The sequence below is a fragment of the Salmo trutta genome, chromosome 22, assembly GCF_901001165.1.
Source record: "Salmo trutta chromosome 22, fSalTru1.1, whole genome shotgun sequence".
NCBI classification, from domain to species: Eukaryota; Metazoa; Chordata; class Actinopteri; order Salmoniformes; family Salmonidae; genus Salmo; species Salmo trutta.
Window position 1 is genome coordinate 16010341 of NC_042978.1, and position 17439 is coordinate 16027779.

General features: G+C 41.2%; 1 protein-coding gene across 7 annotated transcripts in view; it reads left to right on the top strand.

Annotated features, from left to right (window-relative positions):
• The first annotated feature begins 4545 nt into the window (after positions 1–4545).
• Positions 4546–17439, top strand: part of LOC115158208 (transcriptional repressor p66-alpha) — a 32704-nt gene continuing 19810 nt past the window's right edge. For 6 of the 7 annotated variants that reach the window (XM_029706872.1, XM_029706875.1, XM_029706876.1 and 3 more), the window contains exon 1: positions 4546–4709. The gene's annotated coding sequence lies outside the window, so the exon portion shown is untranslated. Of the gene's footprint in view, positions 4710–16502; positions 16797–17439 lie in introns of those variants that run through there. The other variant, XM_029706873.1, reaches the window with a different exon arrangement.

Here is a 17439-nt window from a genome sequence, read left to right on the forward strand (position 1 = left end):
CAGAACATTCTTTTGAATTCAGTAGTGCGGTTTGCATTTCAAGTGCAGTTATTTATTGGACCAGCAGGTGCCCCTTTTGAGCTGTGTTTTGATAAACCTGCTTTGAGACAGCAAACTTCTGTAACATTTGGCCCCTGTCATAAATACCCATGTTCCTTTTTGAATATACAGTACCAGTCAAAAGTTTGGACACACCTACTCATTCAAGTGTGTTTCTTCATTTTTACAATTTTCTACATTGTATAATAATGGTGAAGACATCAAAACTATGAAATAACACATATGGAATCTGTCACACCCTGATCTGTTTCACCTGTCTTTGTGATTGTCTCCACCCCCCTAAAGGTGTCGCCCATCTTCCCCATTATCCCCTGTGTATTTACACCTGTGTTCTCTGTCTGTTGCCAGTTCATCTTGTTTGTCTAGTCAACCAGCGGTTTTGTATCAGCGCCTGCTTTTCCCAGTCTCTCTTTTTCTCGCCCGCCTGGTTTTGACCCTTGCCTGTCCTGACTCTGAGCCCGGCTGCCGGATCACTCTGCCTGACCCTGCCTGCGGACCTGTACCTCTGCTCCACCTCTGGATTATTGACCCCTGCCTGCCATGACCTGTCTATTGCCTTCCCCTGTTGGATTATTAAACCATTGTTCATTCTACGTTGTCTGCATCTGGGTCTTACTTTCATACCTGATATAATTATGTTGTAACCAAAAGTGTTAAACAAAATATATTCTATATTTGAGATTCTTCAAAGTAGCCACCCTTTGCTTTGATTACAGCATTGCACACTCTTGGCATTCTCTCAACCAGCTTCACCTGGAATGCTTTTCCAACAGTCTTGAAAGAGTTCCCACATGTGCTGAGCACTTGTTGGTTGCTTTTCCTTCACTCTGCTATCCAAACCATCTCAATTGGGTTGAGGTCGATAATTATGGAGGCCAGGTCATCTGATGCAGCACTCCATTACTCTCCTTCATGGTCAAATAGCCCTTACACATCCTGGAGGTGTGTTTTGGGTCATTGTCCTGTTGAAAAACAAATGCTAGTCCCACTAAGCGCAAACCAGATGGGGTGGCGTATCGCTGCAGAATGCTGTGGTAGCCATGCTGGTTAAGTGTGCCTTGAACTCTAAATAAATCAGACAGTGTCACCAGCAAAGCCCGCCTACACCATCACACCTCCTCCTCCATACTTCATGGTGGGAACCACACATATGGAGTTCATCCGTTCACCTACTCTGCATCTCACAAAGACACGGCAGTTGGAACCAAAAATCTCACATTTGGACTCATCAGACCAAAGGACAGATTTCCACCAGTCTAATGTCCATTGCTCATGTTTCTTGGCCCAAGCAAGTCTCTTCCTCTTATTGATGTTCTTTAGTAGTGGTTTCTTTGCAGGAATTCAACCATGAAGGCCTGATTCACACAGTCTCCTCTGAATAGTTGATGATGAGATGTGTCTGTTAATTGAACTCTATGAAGCATTTATTTGAGCTGCAATCTGAGGAATCTAAACTTACCCTCTGCAGCAGAGGTAACTCCGAGTCTTCCTTTCCTGTAGCGGTCATCATGAGAGCCAGTTTCATCATAGCACTTGAAGTTTTTTGCGACTGCACTTTTCCGGATTGACTGACCTTCATGTCTTAAAGTAATGATGGACTGTCATTTCTCTTTGCATATTTGAGCTGTGATATGGACTTGGTCTTTTACCAAATAGGGCCAAGTTCTGTATACCACCCCTACCTTGTCACAACACAACAAATTGGCTCAAACACATTAAGAAGGAAGGAAATTCCACAAATTAACTTTTAACAAGGCACACCTGTTAATTTAAATGCATTCCAGGTGACTACCTCATGAAGCTGGTTGAGATAATGCCAAGAGTGTGGAAAGCTGTCATCAAGGCAAATGGTGGCTACTAAAATATATTTTGATTTGTTTAAAAACAAATGTAGTTACTACATGATTCCATATGTGTTATTTCATAGTTTTGATGTCTTCACTATTTTTCTAATTCTACAATGTAGAAAATAGTAAAATAAAGAAAAACCTTTGAATGAGTAGGTGTGTCCAAACTTTTTACCGGACTGTAGATCCCAAACTATTTTTGAAATTGCCACAGTTCAGGAAGGTGTACCATGTGGAAATCTAAAAATATATGGACACAAAGCTTGAGTACTCTATGCGTGTGTTTTTTTGATTACACAGTTTTTTTTTTTTTTTTTTTTATAAAAGTCTGAACAAACATGATTTTTTACAACCAAAGTGTTTGGAAATGTTTGTCAGGAAGTGTACTTAGATGTTTATTATAACTGAGTTCTATATTGAACACTAAATTGAGATCATCATGACTTTTCCCACTACCATGTTGTGATAAACTACATGCTTTACATTTGTAAGGCCTACATGCACATTACAATACATGATCCCATACAGAAAAGACACCTTGCTTCTTGTGGGTCTAATGTGAGATTCAAAGTTGAGTTAGTTTGGGTAGAGTATCATTCAGGCACAGGATAGAGGAGGGTACCTTTCTAAACTGCCCTTTCCCTTTGACTTGACGGATGAGTCTGATTTGTAGTCCTTGTGAGGTGTTCCTTATCCAGGGGAATGCTGAAGCCCTCCTGATGGTGAATTACTGCAGGGATAAATACTGACCTCAGGGTCAGTGTTACAGTAATGGTCACATGACTATCTTTTTGACTAGTCCGCCATGCAGTTGTTATGGCTGTCTTTCCTCTGATATGGCACACTCAACAAGTTTACAACAATTGCTGGACACCCAACAAACTACAATCATTTTACACCAATCAGCCTCTCGGTTTTGTACGTCATTTTAGAAAGTAATATGTTGTTGGATTTTGGCTATGTTCATAAGTGCTGTTGGGGCAGTGATGCTTGTTAGGTGATAAGTGTCAGCATAAATAGTTCTGAAAGAAGTTGCTTCCTGCCAAATAGTGAGTACTGTTGATCATGACAGGGAGGGGTACTTCCTGCTTTGAGACTTTACTTTAGAAGGGATTAAGTTAATAGTGCCTTGTTGTTTACAGCCAGTGTCACACATAGTCCATATATTTCCTTTGTACTGGTTTGAAGCAATGGATTCAATCAATTTTCCTTTTCTCTAAAGGCCAGATTTCTGACACTTCACATATCGCTTGACATTTGGCCCCAAATAGAAAGGCTTGAGCAGAGTGCACTGGTACTGTATAATTGCTCCTGTTTCTTGAGGGTGTTTTCCCCCACTGCTCCATCCAGGAAAGGGAATGTCATCAACTCATTCAGAAGAGGATGCCAGCTTTATGCCACAGGTGTTCTTTTGAACTACTCTTGAGTTCACACAAATAATGAGTTATTGAGAATGCAGTGGCTAGACAAGGGCATTGATTTTGGTGCCCTCAGCTATTTATAGTTGGATGTATGCGTTGTTTTTGGTCCAGGCATAACATACACTTTTGGTCAATGTATCCAATTTCATGTTTTAATTTATAACTGATTGTTATGACACCAAGGTTTGAAGACACTTCAATCAGCCTTATTCAGGGTTTCCCCTCGGGTCCTGGGGCCCCCCATAGGTACACGTTTTGGGTTTTTCCCTAGCACTACACAGCAGATTCAAATAATCAAAGCTTGATGATGACTTGGCTATTTGAATCAGCTGTGTTGCTAGTGCAAAAAACAAAATGTGCACCCAGGAGGGGGGCCCCAGGACCAAGTTTGGGAAACCCTGGCCTAGTTGATCAGTATAAGTTTTGGTTCACTTCAGATTGGAATTAGGTTCACAGCATGACTCTGTCACAGGGAAGTATTGGGACCACTGCGGTGGGATAGTGATATTGATAAGGTTCAATTATAGTGATATTCAGGGGTTGAATTTTAATTTTGAATTGGTGGAATTTAGCCCACAATCTGATGCAATCTGATATAAATTCTCACTTATATTACTTGCATCCCATTCCCAGTCTATCTCTCAATAAGTCTGCACTGAGATACTGTTCCAAGATCTGCATACCCCCAAAGACATGATCTGGAGAATTATTGGTATTGGTCAGCACTCATTGAAAGAGAGTGGAGACATCACATGGCACATTCATATGTCTGGTATGTCCCACATTGCTATGCACCAGTATTTAGTTTGTTTGTTGTATTGACTTTCAAGCTGCTCATTCATGTTTTGTGGAGATTTCAAACTAAAGCACTGACTTGTCATGTGCCATGATGACAATAAGAAATATTTACAGATCAACAACCGTTTTCAATGACTATCTATTGGCCTATGCTTTTACATTTTTTTCTCATAGTTACTGCTTATATATATATATTTTCTCAGACAATAATGTAATGGTTTTATGACAAAACAGCAGTGTGGTGTAGACTGTGATGGAAACTATAGTATTCAAAACTAGATGGGGGGCTAAGCATTGCAATGACGAGACAGAGGATGCAACTGAAAACGGTGGACTTTTTACATGTATGATATGATCAGTGGTCCTAATGTATGCTGACTCGGTTGCCCCTTGTGTGACCACATGATAGTGAAGTGACGCCTTGTTCCATGTGTGAGAGCAGCTCATTATTTGGCAACCGGTCAGAGTGGCAGCGGGCAGGGCTGAAGAGGGGATCCCCGGGATTTATTCTTTTTGTACATCGAATTACGGGTGTAAATTGTCTGTCAAAACAAGTGAAAAGCAAAAGGGACACCTCTTCTCCGTAAGTTAAAATATAATTTCAGTTGATGGGTAAAAGTAATATTGATTTTTGAATTTAATTAAGTCGACAACTTGAAGTTTTTTTTCTAGTCGTTAGCTATCATAGCTACCTAGCTAGCTGGCTTACTGCTGAGTGAGTGCTAGGTAATGGTTTGTGTGTGCCTCGCTAGCTGTAATTAGCTAGCCACACACACCTACCTAGCGACTGCCAAGAACACACCGCCTCAAAAGTCAAAGAATGCATGTAAACTTGTACCGGTTGATGTTTAAAAAGTCGGAGACAAGTATTTTCTTTACAACATCCATTCAAGCAGTCTAAAAACTAACATTTTAGTTTCGACTCTCACACATCGATTGTTTGTGACCGAATCCGGAGTGTCTGTCTCTGTCTGCAAGTGTCCGAGGCCGGGAGTTCGTTAGCTAGCCAGCCAGGAGAGTGGATTTGGTGTCCGAATTTGGTCAATCCCTATAGTCATTGGGCCAATCTCACCACTTGCTTGTTTAACATACGAATTATTCTACATTGTAATAAGAAATTGAACCCATACGATCTCAGGACGTTTTCAAATTTCATCACCGTATGAATCTAATGGCAGTTATGCTAACTCGATAGCTTGCTAGCCCACGACCTGGCTTTATGTTACTACGTTAGCTAGTCAGTTGGACTGTGGGAGACAGGTTGTTGTTACTGAGCGACAAAAAAAGTTTTGGGTTTTTACTTTCACTAAATAACAAATTACATTAAATAATTGTATATGTTAGTTGCAGCACATTTAAGAAGCCGGCATTCTCTCATAATTGCTTTGAGTGGTTTTTATTTTGATGGGAAATTGGAGGCGTACGTAATGGTGGAAGATGGTAGTGTCCCTTGGTGTGAGACCCCACGCGACTGCCATAATCAAAAAGACCCCATTTGCCATTTTACCTAAATAGTTGTTTGGACTTTATTTCCTTTCTGCAATAAAGTTCTGCGCAAGGCAAGCTATTTGCTCAAGTCCTGAGACAAGACTAATTGCCTGGTAGTTGTTCTAATGGCAGACTTTTTCGAACCTCTCATTGATGACCACAGAACTGGCACACCTGATTCAACTTGTCAACTAATCATCAGGCCCTTGACTAATTTAATCATCTATGCTGGTTCAGGGCTACACTCCAAAATGTCCAAGGTGCATAAAGATGGAGGAATTCAGATATGATGTCATTGTTTTAGCACTACCACAGAGTTGTTAAACTACTGTGTGCAACATGGTTCAATATGCAAATAAATGACTTTATTGAAGTCTTGGAATTGGGATCAAGTTAACTGCTAATGCAGATACAAAAAAAGAGTAATGGCGAACACTGTATAATACGGCAAATTTAGCGAATGAGGCATTTGTGGTAAATACATGGGGGCCGTCATCTTTATTCTTGTCCGCCATTGTGAAATGTCTGGGTGTCCCAGAGGAGAGGTTTGAAAAAGGCTGGTCTAAGGTATTTATATATGTCATGCCAATGTATTACATTGCACTCCATGGCCTTGTGGACATTTTTGAAAGTGCTCTTTTTCCAGATGTAATTGCCTCTGTGGGGGTCAATAGCCTCCAGATTAGGTACCATAGCAGTGCACATTCCCCCTCCTGCCAAGCGGCCTCCATAGAGACTGGGCACCCTTGGCCAGTGGTGGGAGACATGTCACTTTGCATCTTGTGACGGGCCATAGAGCTGCCCGAGAAGCGGTGTCCCTTGTGAAAAACCCTTTAAAGAATGATGCGATCAGACAAGCATGACTCGGCTGACTTGACATCCACGGGTGCTGCATCAGGGTAGAACTTTAGAGCTAACTACTAGACTAGACCACATTGGGAAAGAAAAGTTTAAATGAGTAAAGGTTAGATTTGGACTCACTCTTAGTTTTTTTTTTCTTCTACCCCTCCATCTACACAGTCCTCAGCTTTTCGAACTCCTGGATTTAAGATAAGCTTTTCAAAACGGAATTTAGGTATTGTGGATCAGTAGCCAATTTCTTTACAGCCATCATTAGAGAAATGACGCTGCATTGAACTTGATTAGAGGACTGGATTGCACATCAGACCACTACCAATGCCTCAAATGGGTGATGACTTTCACTTTCATTACAAGTCAGTGTGTCTGTCTGCCAGAATTCAGTGTTACCACAAAGTAACAGAATTTCTGTTTCAGTGTGACTGTGAATTGTTTTGTGGTGACTTTCTGAAGGGACTTTGTCTCATTGCTGTCAGTTGAGCCACCAGATTGGCTTACATTTTCCCATGAGATTGATGAGCTATGGACACCATCGACCTTGTTCTGTCATTTAACCTCCTTGGGTCTGGGGGTGGGGGGCTGGTATGGGCCTAGTATGTTCATCCATTGTTGAAAAATGTTACAGAATACATGGGATAGAAACATTTTGTGTTTAGTGCTAAATTAGCATCCATTTCAGCACCACAGTTGGCAGAGAGCAGAGCCGCTTTTCATCTGATGAATGAAAGGAGATTCTCAGATAGAAAAGTGTCTCTGTGTGATAATAAAATGTTCAGCTCTGCATCGGTCTCTTCTAATGCTCCTCAATTTATAGTTCATTTAGAAGCCTACTGCACTCTATGGAGGGGTGAATATTGTTTCCATCCATCCACATGTCTGGCTGATGTATTGTCATAGCACAACAGGGAACCTTCAAGGACTGCAGTGAGCATTGGAACAGAGTGATTGTTGAACAGATCGGGCTGTGGTCATCTTGAGCGATGAGGTTATAAGGGACAGAGAGATGAATATGGAATGGCAGCCGGTCAGATGAGATGGCTCGCTAGCGGGCTGGTGTCCTCTCTCTGTTGATATTGCTGGCCAGGGAATTGTATGGCGTCGCAGAGTGGTAAACAGGAAACGCAGGAAGGCGACACGTGACCCGAGTAAACCAGTCAGAGGCTTCAGTTTCCCTGAGACCAGCTTCCTGACACTATAGGGAGGTAGAGTGGAGGATGGGTTCAGATTAATGTGCTATTACTCGGCTATACAGGGCCAGTGCAGGCATTCAAATGAGGATGTGTAGTACAAGGTAGAGCCAGCCTAAAGATACGCATGCTCATATTATCTTCAGAAGACACTTCATTAGCAAATTTAGTGTGCATGTCACGACTTGCGCTCCAGGGAGTGGAGCAAATGCCAAAATGTCCCTATGATATCTCACATGATGTGGCGCTGTTCAATAATTGATAAAATATGAATTTTTCATCTCTTACATCATTTTCCAGAGGGGAACACGTCAGGTTGTCTCTTTTCGGATCCGTCCTGTGGTGGTATTTTTGTGTACATTTCTAGGGCATGTCTTGGTGACATCTTCAGTGTGTTAGGAGTACAGATCCTGTCCATTCACATGTTTTCCTTTGTACTAAGAGTATAGCGTACCACAGTATGAGTCATAATAGCCATAAAACCTAGCGGTTAAACAAGGAAATGGTTCTAATCTTTTCCCACCATTCATTTTTCCCATAGGGGATTTTAGAAACACTTGTTTCGTGTAGGCTTACCCTGGCGTGAAGTTTTGATAACTGTAAATCTCTCTAGGACAAGGTGACTTATCAATTACTGTACCTCCATTCCACCTCGCAAAGTTTGCATTTCCTTCTCATTTTACTTCTCAAATTATTGCCATACTGGACTTCGCTGCTGTCGCTTGCTGTTTTTCCAAGTTAAGGATATTGAGATGAGCGAGATGCAACACTCCCCCTGCAACTTGCAACAACAAAGACGAAATATCGGTTCTGCCTCTATGACAACGGGCAGTTTCATCTCTCTATTAGCATTTGACGTTTGGTCCAGCAAATGTGCCACGTGCATAAAAATACACATTTTATATAAGGAATTGGCAACTCATTGTCATTCTGAGAAATAAGCATCTTATCCAGCTAGGCCACTTGATTTCAACATCTAAACAAAGTGAACAGGCTAACAGTTGGAGATGGACAGGAGGGTGGAGTAAAATGTTCTACCTTGTTATCAAGCAAATATATCCACTAAATATAAAGACTAGGTGGCTACTCACTGGCACGTGGGTTTGTGTTTGAGAGATTGTTTGAGACCTGTGTTAATGTTCTATAATGCCTCTACCAGAAGTTGGTCATTATAAGGGCATGTGTATTGTGCATGGTTCTGGTTACATTTGTAACCTAAAGGGCATTTTCATAGACATATTTATTGTAACAAAGCAGGTTAAACAATTCTGATAAAAATAATTCTATTATTAGTGGGTCTTATGGTTGTGGAAGGCTTATTTAGCCTAGGTATAATTTTACAAGCCCTGATTTTATTTGATTAATCCTGACAGTTTGAATTTGTATTTTTTATTTAACCAGGTAGGCTAGTTGAGAACAAGTTCACATTTACAACAATTTATTGAGTTGTGAAATGCAGTGTATTGACCTTTAGTTGTGCAGCAAAGTTTATTTAGAGAAAACACAAAATATATATGTACGTGTGTGAGTGAATCGGCCATAAATTAGAAAGAAATATAGATGTTTTTTTTTTGCCATATCGCCAGCCCTAGTTGGACTTCATGTTGACTCAACTGTGTGTGTGTGTCAAGTTGACCTTTTCCTCATGTCAGGACCAGAACAGCTCTAGCACTTGAAAAATGCTGTGTTTGTGCTGGATTCCACCCTCATCTGGTAATCCAGAACAGATTAGGACTTTGGTGATCAGGTGAGTATAAATGAGCCTTGGTATCAGGAAGAAGTGAGTACTCTGCTTCTAGTGCGTCTCAACAGTATATTCCTCTCCTCGACGACTCTGCACTGATTTGACAGGTGAAAGCAACAGGACAGATTTCTACCAAGAAATTGCTTTCACTTGACCTATTATTTCAGATCAGGGAGGTTAGGAGAGAAAAGTAGTTTATTGAAATGCCCCCTTTGGCTGTTGATGACTGAGTAGTATACTTAGTGGAGGCCATCATCTCCAACATGGCTGCTCACTCATAGCCCAGAGGTCAACAGGCAGCTAGCTCAATTCAAGCATGGTTCCTCATTGTGTTGCCTTATTGTGAATTCACAAATGAGAGGCTCCTGTCTTTCAACATGAGGCTGTAAAGCTGGTCAGACATCAGACCAGGGGGTTGGTGCTGGTATTCCATAGGAGATTCGCCACCTGTTAACCAGGTAGGTAGGCCATAGGGGCTATTCAATAATTATGAAGTGTCTTGTCTACCGTGTTCTATATATTTTATTGAGTTGTGACTTTTTATGGGAACCACATTACTTTCCTGTCTGCCAACAGTTATCCTTGTGTCCTATTTTCACATTAATAATGCGTTGAGTTGTTTTTGCGACATCATACATATCGTCAAACTCCTGAAAACGGTTTCAAAATATGATCTCACATACTTCTCAGGAATGCCTCGAAACATTGTCAATCATTTTTCGACTGGGTATATTAAGAGTCGTGGATGAAGACGCTATGGCATTGCTACATTATTCCAGTTATTCTCCTAACAATAGCTACCACTGTCTCTTTTAACTGGCCAGCGCTGACATGGCAACTCTGGAACTCAGTGCGGCAGCCACACGAATACAGCATCAAGGCACTCATCCAGGAGGGGTACCAAGCATCCAGATGCCCTGCTGCCTGCCTGTGTCGCAAGCATGCCAGCTAGATGTTTGCTGAGCTGACGTCACACTAGTAGAGGTGCTGACTGCGTGTCATCTAGCACACCAATAGTGTGTTTGACCGTCACAGCTTCAGAGGGTGTTTAATTAAACATGTCTGCCTGCGTCAACGCTCAGGAGTGGGCTTCCAGGTAGGTAGTAGTACTGTAGGTCAGATACTGGCTTTGTTGGTAGCTGTTGATGTGGCACAAAAGGAGTGTATTGTCTTTTGTTTGTTGGGATCCCCTCTATCTGTTCAGTGCTGTGGGAGAGAACTCTGCAATTGTCTGCTCAGATTTGGATGTTTTTCTATGGCCACAAGTCCCCCCCCCACAGGCCATTTCCAACAAAAGTAATCTGGTATGACTCTGTAGGGAATTTCTATGTCGGTATGGCTGTCTAGCTTTTTGGGATTTGTGATGAGCGTTTTGAAGCAATTTCGCTGAAATGGGAGATCACTTGTAGAATAGTCAGTGCAGATCACATAGCCCCTTTCACGGGTTTGACGGTTAAACTCATTATTGGGAAGTTCATCCCTAGCAGCCTTGTTAAGTTAACATTTTTATGCGTTGTGGCAATATACATTACCCTTGTTGGGGATTCCTTCAAGGTTTGATGTGAGATCAATGTTACTAAATAACTTGTTTGTCAGACTTAACAAATACGTGGAACTTTTGTAGAGTTCCCATATGGAGTGATTTGAATTCCATGATTTAGAATTTGTATGTGGATATTGAATTTGAATAAAATATTTGTTTTATTTGTAATGCACAAATTGAATCATTTGAATTCATAAATTGAATGAATTGAAAGGACATTGCATTGTTTTAAAATTAAATTAAATGTAATATTCAATATTGATATATTCACTTTCAATATTGTAGATATTGCATTCATTGTCTGTGTATCAAGTTTACAAAATATAATTTCAAGTTGATCAAAATGTAATATATTCAACTTCCCCGACGGTTTCGGTTATCTAAATTCAGATTCAAAACCAGAGACAACATTCTAGTACTTTGCCAGCCAGGAAAGGTAGAGGAGAAAAGATAGAATCAAACGCTCTCTGTGGTAAATGGAAGCTTCTGGCTATTTCTGAAGCCAATTTTGCCTGTTGAATTTATTTTCTTCTGACGAATTTGCCTCTAGCGTTTGAACCGTTTTGGCTATAAGCTGTTATGACCCCATTCCTGAAAGCTAAGACACTGGAGCATGGACATGCCTTCTAGAGGTCGACCGATTAATCGGAATGGCAGATTTAATTAGGGCCGATTTCAAGTTTTCATAACAATCGGTATTTTTTTACAAAATGTTTTTAGTTAAATTTATTTATTTTAATAAAAATAAATAAAAAAAATCTCTTTTTGTATTTATTTTTTATTTGAATTTTTTTAAATAAATATTTATTAACATTTTTTTTTTAATTAAAATAAATTATTTTATTATTTTTATATATTTTTTTATAAATATTTTTTAACTAGGCAAGTCAGTTAAGAACACGTTCTTATTTTCAAGGACGGCCTAGGAACGGTGGGTTAACAAGGCAGAACGACAGATTTGTACCTTGTCAGCTTGGGGATTCAATCTTGCAACCTTAGGGTTAACTAGTCCAACGCTCTAACCACCTGCTTTACATTGCACTCCACGAGGAGCCTGCATGTTACGCGAATAAAGTAAGAAGCCAAGGTAAGTTGCTAGCTAGCATTAAACTTATCTTATAAAAAACAATCAATCAATCATAATCACTAGTTAACTACACATGGTTGATGATATTACTAGTTTATCTAGCCTGTCCTGCGTTGCATATATTTGATGCGGTGCGCATTCGCGATAAAGGACTGTCGTTGCTCCAACTTGTACCTAACCATAAACATCAATGTCTTTCTTAAAATCAATACCCAAGTATATATTTTTAAACCTGCATATTTAGTTAATATTGCCTGCTAACATGAATTTCTTTTAACTAGGGAAAATGTGTTACCTCACAGGGTATATGCAGCAGTTTGGGCCGCCTGGCTCGTTCCGAACTGTGTGAATACTATTTCTTCCTAACAAAGACAGCCAACTTCGCCAAACGGGATGATTTAACAAAAGCGCATTTGCGAAAAAAGCACAATAGTTGCACGACTGTACCTAACAATAAACATCAATGCCTTTCTTAAAATCAATACACAGAAGTATATATTTTTAAACCTGCATATTTAGCTAAAAGAAATCCAGGTTAGCAGGCAATATTAGCCAGGTGAAATTGTGTCACTTCTCTTCCGTTCATTGCACGCAGAGTCAGGGTATATGCAACAGTTTGGGCCGCCTGGCTCGTTGCGAACTAATTTGCCCGAATTTTACGTAATTATGACATAACATTGAAGGTTGTGCAATGTAACAGGAATATTTAGACTTATGGATGCCACCCGTTAGATTAAATACGGAACGGTTCCGTATTTCACTGAAAGAATAAACGTGATAGTTTCCGGATTCAACCATATTAATGACCTAAGGCTCGTATTTCTGTGTGTTATTATGTTATAATTAAGTCTATGATTTGATAGAGCAGTCTGACTGAGCGATGGTAGGCACCAGCAGGCTCGTAAGCATTCATTCAAAACAGCACTTTCGTGCATTTTGCCAGCAGCCCTTCGCAATGCATTGCGCTGTTTATGACTTCAAGCCTATCAACTCCCAAGATGAGGCTGGTGTAACCGATGTGAAATGGCTAGCTAGTTAGCCGGGTGCGCGCTAATAGCGTTTCAAACGTCACTCGCTCTGAGACTTGGAGTAGTTGTTTCCTTTGCTCTACATGGGTAACGCTGCTTCGAGGGTGGCTGTTGTCGATATGTTCCTGGTTTGAGCCCAGGTAGGAGCGAGGAGAGGGACGGAAGCTATACTGTTACACTGGCAATACTAAAATGCCTATAAGAACATCCAATAGTCAAAGGCATATGAAATACAAATCGTATAGAGAGAAATAGTCCTATAATTCCTATAATAACTACAACATAAAACTTCTTAGCTGGGAATATTGAAGACTCATGTTAAAAGGAACCACCAACTTTCATATGTTCTCATGTTCTGAGCAAGGAACTTAAACATTCGCTTTCTTACATGGCACATAATGCACTTTTACTTTCTTCTCCAACACTTTGTTTTTGCATTATTTAAACCAAATGGAACATGTTTCATTATTTATTTGAGGCTAAATTGATTTTATTGGTGTATTATATTAAGTTAAAATAAGTGTTCATTCAGTATTGTTGTAATTAATCGGCTGATTAATCGGTATCGGCTTTTTTTGGTCCTCCAATAATCGGCATCGGCGTTGAAAAATCATAATCTTTCGACCTCTAATGCCTTCTGCTGCCCTCTGATGATCACAGGCTGTGACGGACACGTAAGATGGGAGTGTCACAAAGAAACACAATTTGGCCACAATAAGATTATAGTTGAATAGCCCTGTCATAGCCCTTCTAAGGATAGCCGTTCCAATCCATATTTAATCTTGCAACTGACTGGGTTCGAATCAGGTCTCTTGCATGTCACAAGACTGTGTTAGCCCACTTAGCTAAAGCCTATAGGGATAAGTACATGAACTTCCTGAAAAGGACGACACGCTGCTTGCTTGACGGGTACTGCTTCCCCCTGATTCAGCTCATTCGGAGACTCGAACTTAGGACACACTGCCTCAAACACACGTGACCACCCTCCTAAAGCATTCCTACCCATCGTAGTATTAAAAATGTCCGCCTTCAATTGCGACAGGGGCAAGCAACACTTCAGGCTGAGGAGTGAGTTACACAGATCCCCATCTGCTACACTAATACAAGCCTTCAAGATCCAGCAATGTTACTCATCAAAATAGTGTGGGTTTGGTAATCTGTGCTTATGTGATAAGCAACCTTGCCTGAGACGTGTTCGTTTCAAGTCTCCAGCAAGGGTAGTCATTACATTTACATTTACGTCATTTAGCAGACGCTCTTATCCAGAGCGACTTACAAATTGGTGCATTCACCTTATGATATCCAGTGGAACAACCACTTTACAATAGTACATCTATATCTTTTTTTTTGGGGGGGGGGGGGGGTTTAGAAGGATTACTTAATCCTATCCCAGGTATTCCTTTAGGAGGTGGGGTTTCAGGTGTCTCCTGAAGGTGGTGATTGACTCTGCTGTCCTGGCGTCGTGAGGGAGCTTGTTCCACCATTGGGGTGCCATTATAATGGTAACGTGACTGACTGTGTTAGCCTGCTGAGCTAAAGCCCAGGCATTGGTCCTGTGACTTGGATGGGTCTCTTCATGGAGGAGGTCAAAGGGGGGTGAAGTGTAACATCGGTGGTTTGGTGACCATGCTTGTGTGATGAGTAACTTTTCTGAGATCCTTCTGCCACAGAAAGTGGTGGTGTTCTGCAGTAGGCCTGGTTTCGAGCACAGTCAGTTATATTTGTGCCGTGATCTCTGAGTATGAGGTCAAAGGCGGGTGAAATGTAAACGAGGTGGTTCGACGAACCACACTCTTTTTGAAGAGTAACCTAGCTGGAGACTTGTTATCCCACTTATCTAAAGCCCACAGGAAGCTAACACAGTCTTGTGACATGCAGTAGACCTTGTTCGAACCAAGTCAGTCACAAGAGCAAGATTAAATAGGGAGTGGAAAGCTATCCTTAGAAGAGCAATGACGGGGCTATTCAATTATATTCTTATGAGAGCCAAATTGTGGTATTTGTTACTCTCAGTTCTAACATATCCTGTTCGGCCTATGAGCATCATAGAGGGAAAGCCCAAACGGATCAAATCTAATTTTACTTGTCCCATGCGCTGAATACAACAGGTGTAGAACGTAACGTGAAATGCTTACAAGCTCTTAACCAACAATGCAGTTCAAGAAAGTTAAGAAAATTTACTAAATAAAGTAAAAACGAACACAATAAATGTACATAACTAATAACAAGGCTATATAAAATAAAGGTGAAAAAAAATTGAATAACGAGGCTATATACAGGCGGTACCGAGTCAATGTGTGGGGATAGAGGTTAGTCGAGGTAATTTGTAAAGTGACTATGCATAGATAATAAACAGCGAGTAGCAGCAGTGTAAAAACAAAGGAGGGAGCAGGGGGGGTTTCAATGTAAATAGTCCGGGTGGCCATTTGATTAGTTGTTCAGCAGTCTTATGGCTTGGGGGTAGAACCTGTTAAGGAGCCTTTTTGTCCTAGACTTGGCGCTCTGGTACCGCTTCTGGTGCGGTAGCAGAGAGAACAGTCTATGACTTGGGTGACTGGAGTCTTTAACAAGTTTTTGGGCCTTCCTCTGACACAGTCTAGTATATAGGTCCTGGATGTCAGGAAGCTTGGCCCCAGTCATGTACTGGGCCGTTCACACTACCCTCTGTAGTGCCTTGCGGTTGGAGGCCGAGCATTTGGCGGGTGTCCCTGATGAATCCCTGATGTTGATAGATTGTGTACTGTATGATTTAAAGGAATACTTCGGGATTTTGGCAATGAGGCCCTTTATCTACTTCCCCGTCAGATGAACTCATGGAGACCATTTAAGTCTCTGCATCCAGTAGGAAGGAAGTTCGTGGCAAAATCCCATAGTATCTCTTTAAGGAAATTTGCATCAGGATTCACAAACACCTTATAACAGTAGAGATTTAAAGGGATATTTTATGCAGACATATTAGTTTGTTCATTAGTTTACATGTCAGCAAGTTTTGAAGATGTATCACTTTCAATACAAAGCAAATAGTGTGGTGATGCGTTTTTCATTATATGATTGGGATAAAATATCCCTTTTAAGAAGGGTATTTTTCCATATACTAGGGTATAAATTATTTTTAGGCTACGGATAGCCTGTGCCGAAGAATAATGTTCAAATATTGTTACCAGCATATTGCCTCAAGTAGGCTATGTGCTTGCCCGCAGGGGTGGGCAACTCTAGTCCTCGAGGGCCTGATTTGGTTTCACACTTTTTCTCCGTCCCTAGCAAACAACTGATTTAATCAAATTGTGTTCTAAATTGAAGATCTTGATTAGGTGATTATTGGAGTCGGGGCTGGGGCAAAACTGTGACACCAATCAGACCCCAGAGGACTGGAATTGCCCACCCCTGTGACGGGGAAGTTCTTCTAAATTTAGTTAGTCATTGTGTACTCTGAGTCAGCACAGACCTATAATGCAACCCTTCACTTTGAGTTCTGGAGAATCAGGGTCCTGTAGTTGGCCTATTGAGCAGGGTAAACTCAACTTCAACAGAGCTGCCATTCAAATTCATTACTTCAAGCTAAAACGAGTCTAGTCTAGCTGATCAGTTTATCATCATGAAGACCACATGGTTAATGGAATCAAAGGTACAGCGGCTGGTATTTCATACTAATTATGATCTATGAACTAATCTGCTCTTAATGTCCCAATGCATGCTGTGGCTAGATCGGCCTGCATCGTGACTGCAAACACTAATGTAAGTAGTCCTCTTCCTCTCAGAAACTGGGATTGTGTGTGTGTGCGCACGTATGTTTGACTGGTGGCAGTGTGCTTGGTGTTTGTGATTGAGTCTTTTCCGTGCACATTCCTTTGTGCTCACGTGTAGGGGGCTGGCTGCACCTCTTGGGCTTTGCGCGTGCCGTCGGTCGTCGTCCGGTTGCTAAGGGGAATCCAGGTGGAGCCTCACTCTGGTAGATGCAGGGTTAAAGGCCTCCATTTTGTTAGGTAACACCCTAATGGCCTGATCTGTCATTTGCGTTAAAATGGCAGGGCTTAACCCTTGGTGTTCAGGACCGAACCAGTAGGGGCACCCTCCCTGCCTCCATGCTGCCACAACCAATGGGAGACGGAGAATGAGGACGCTGAAGAGGAAAAGTGTTTATCAGTGTACAGTAGATCTATGGCCAGCCGCTCTACCCTCCCCCACCACCCAGTCAGCTGGCTCCCTGTCTTTCACTCTTCTTTCTATGCTCACTCTCTCCCTCTCTCTCTGTTTAGTCTCCATGTACTCAGCTTGGTGGAACCAGATTAAGCAATGTGTTTTTTGTCACAATCAGATATTCCAAAGAAAATGCAGTGGGTTGAAGTTTTACTTTCTTTCTAAATTCATATTAGGAGTT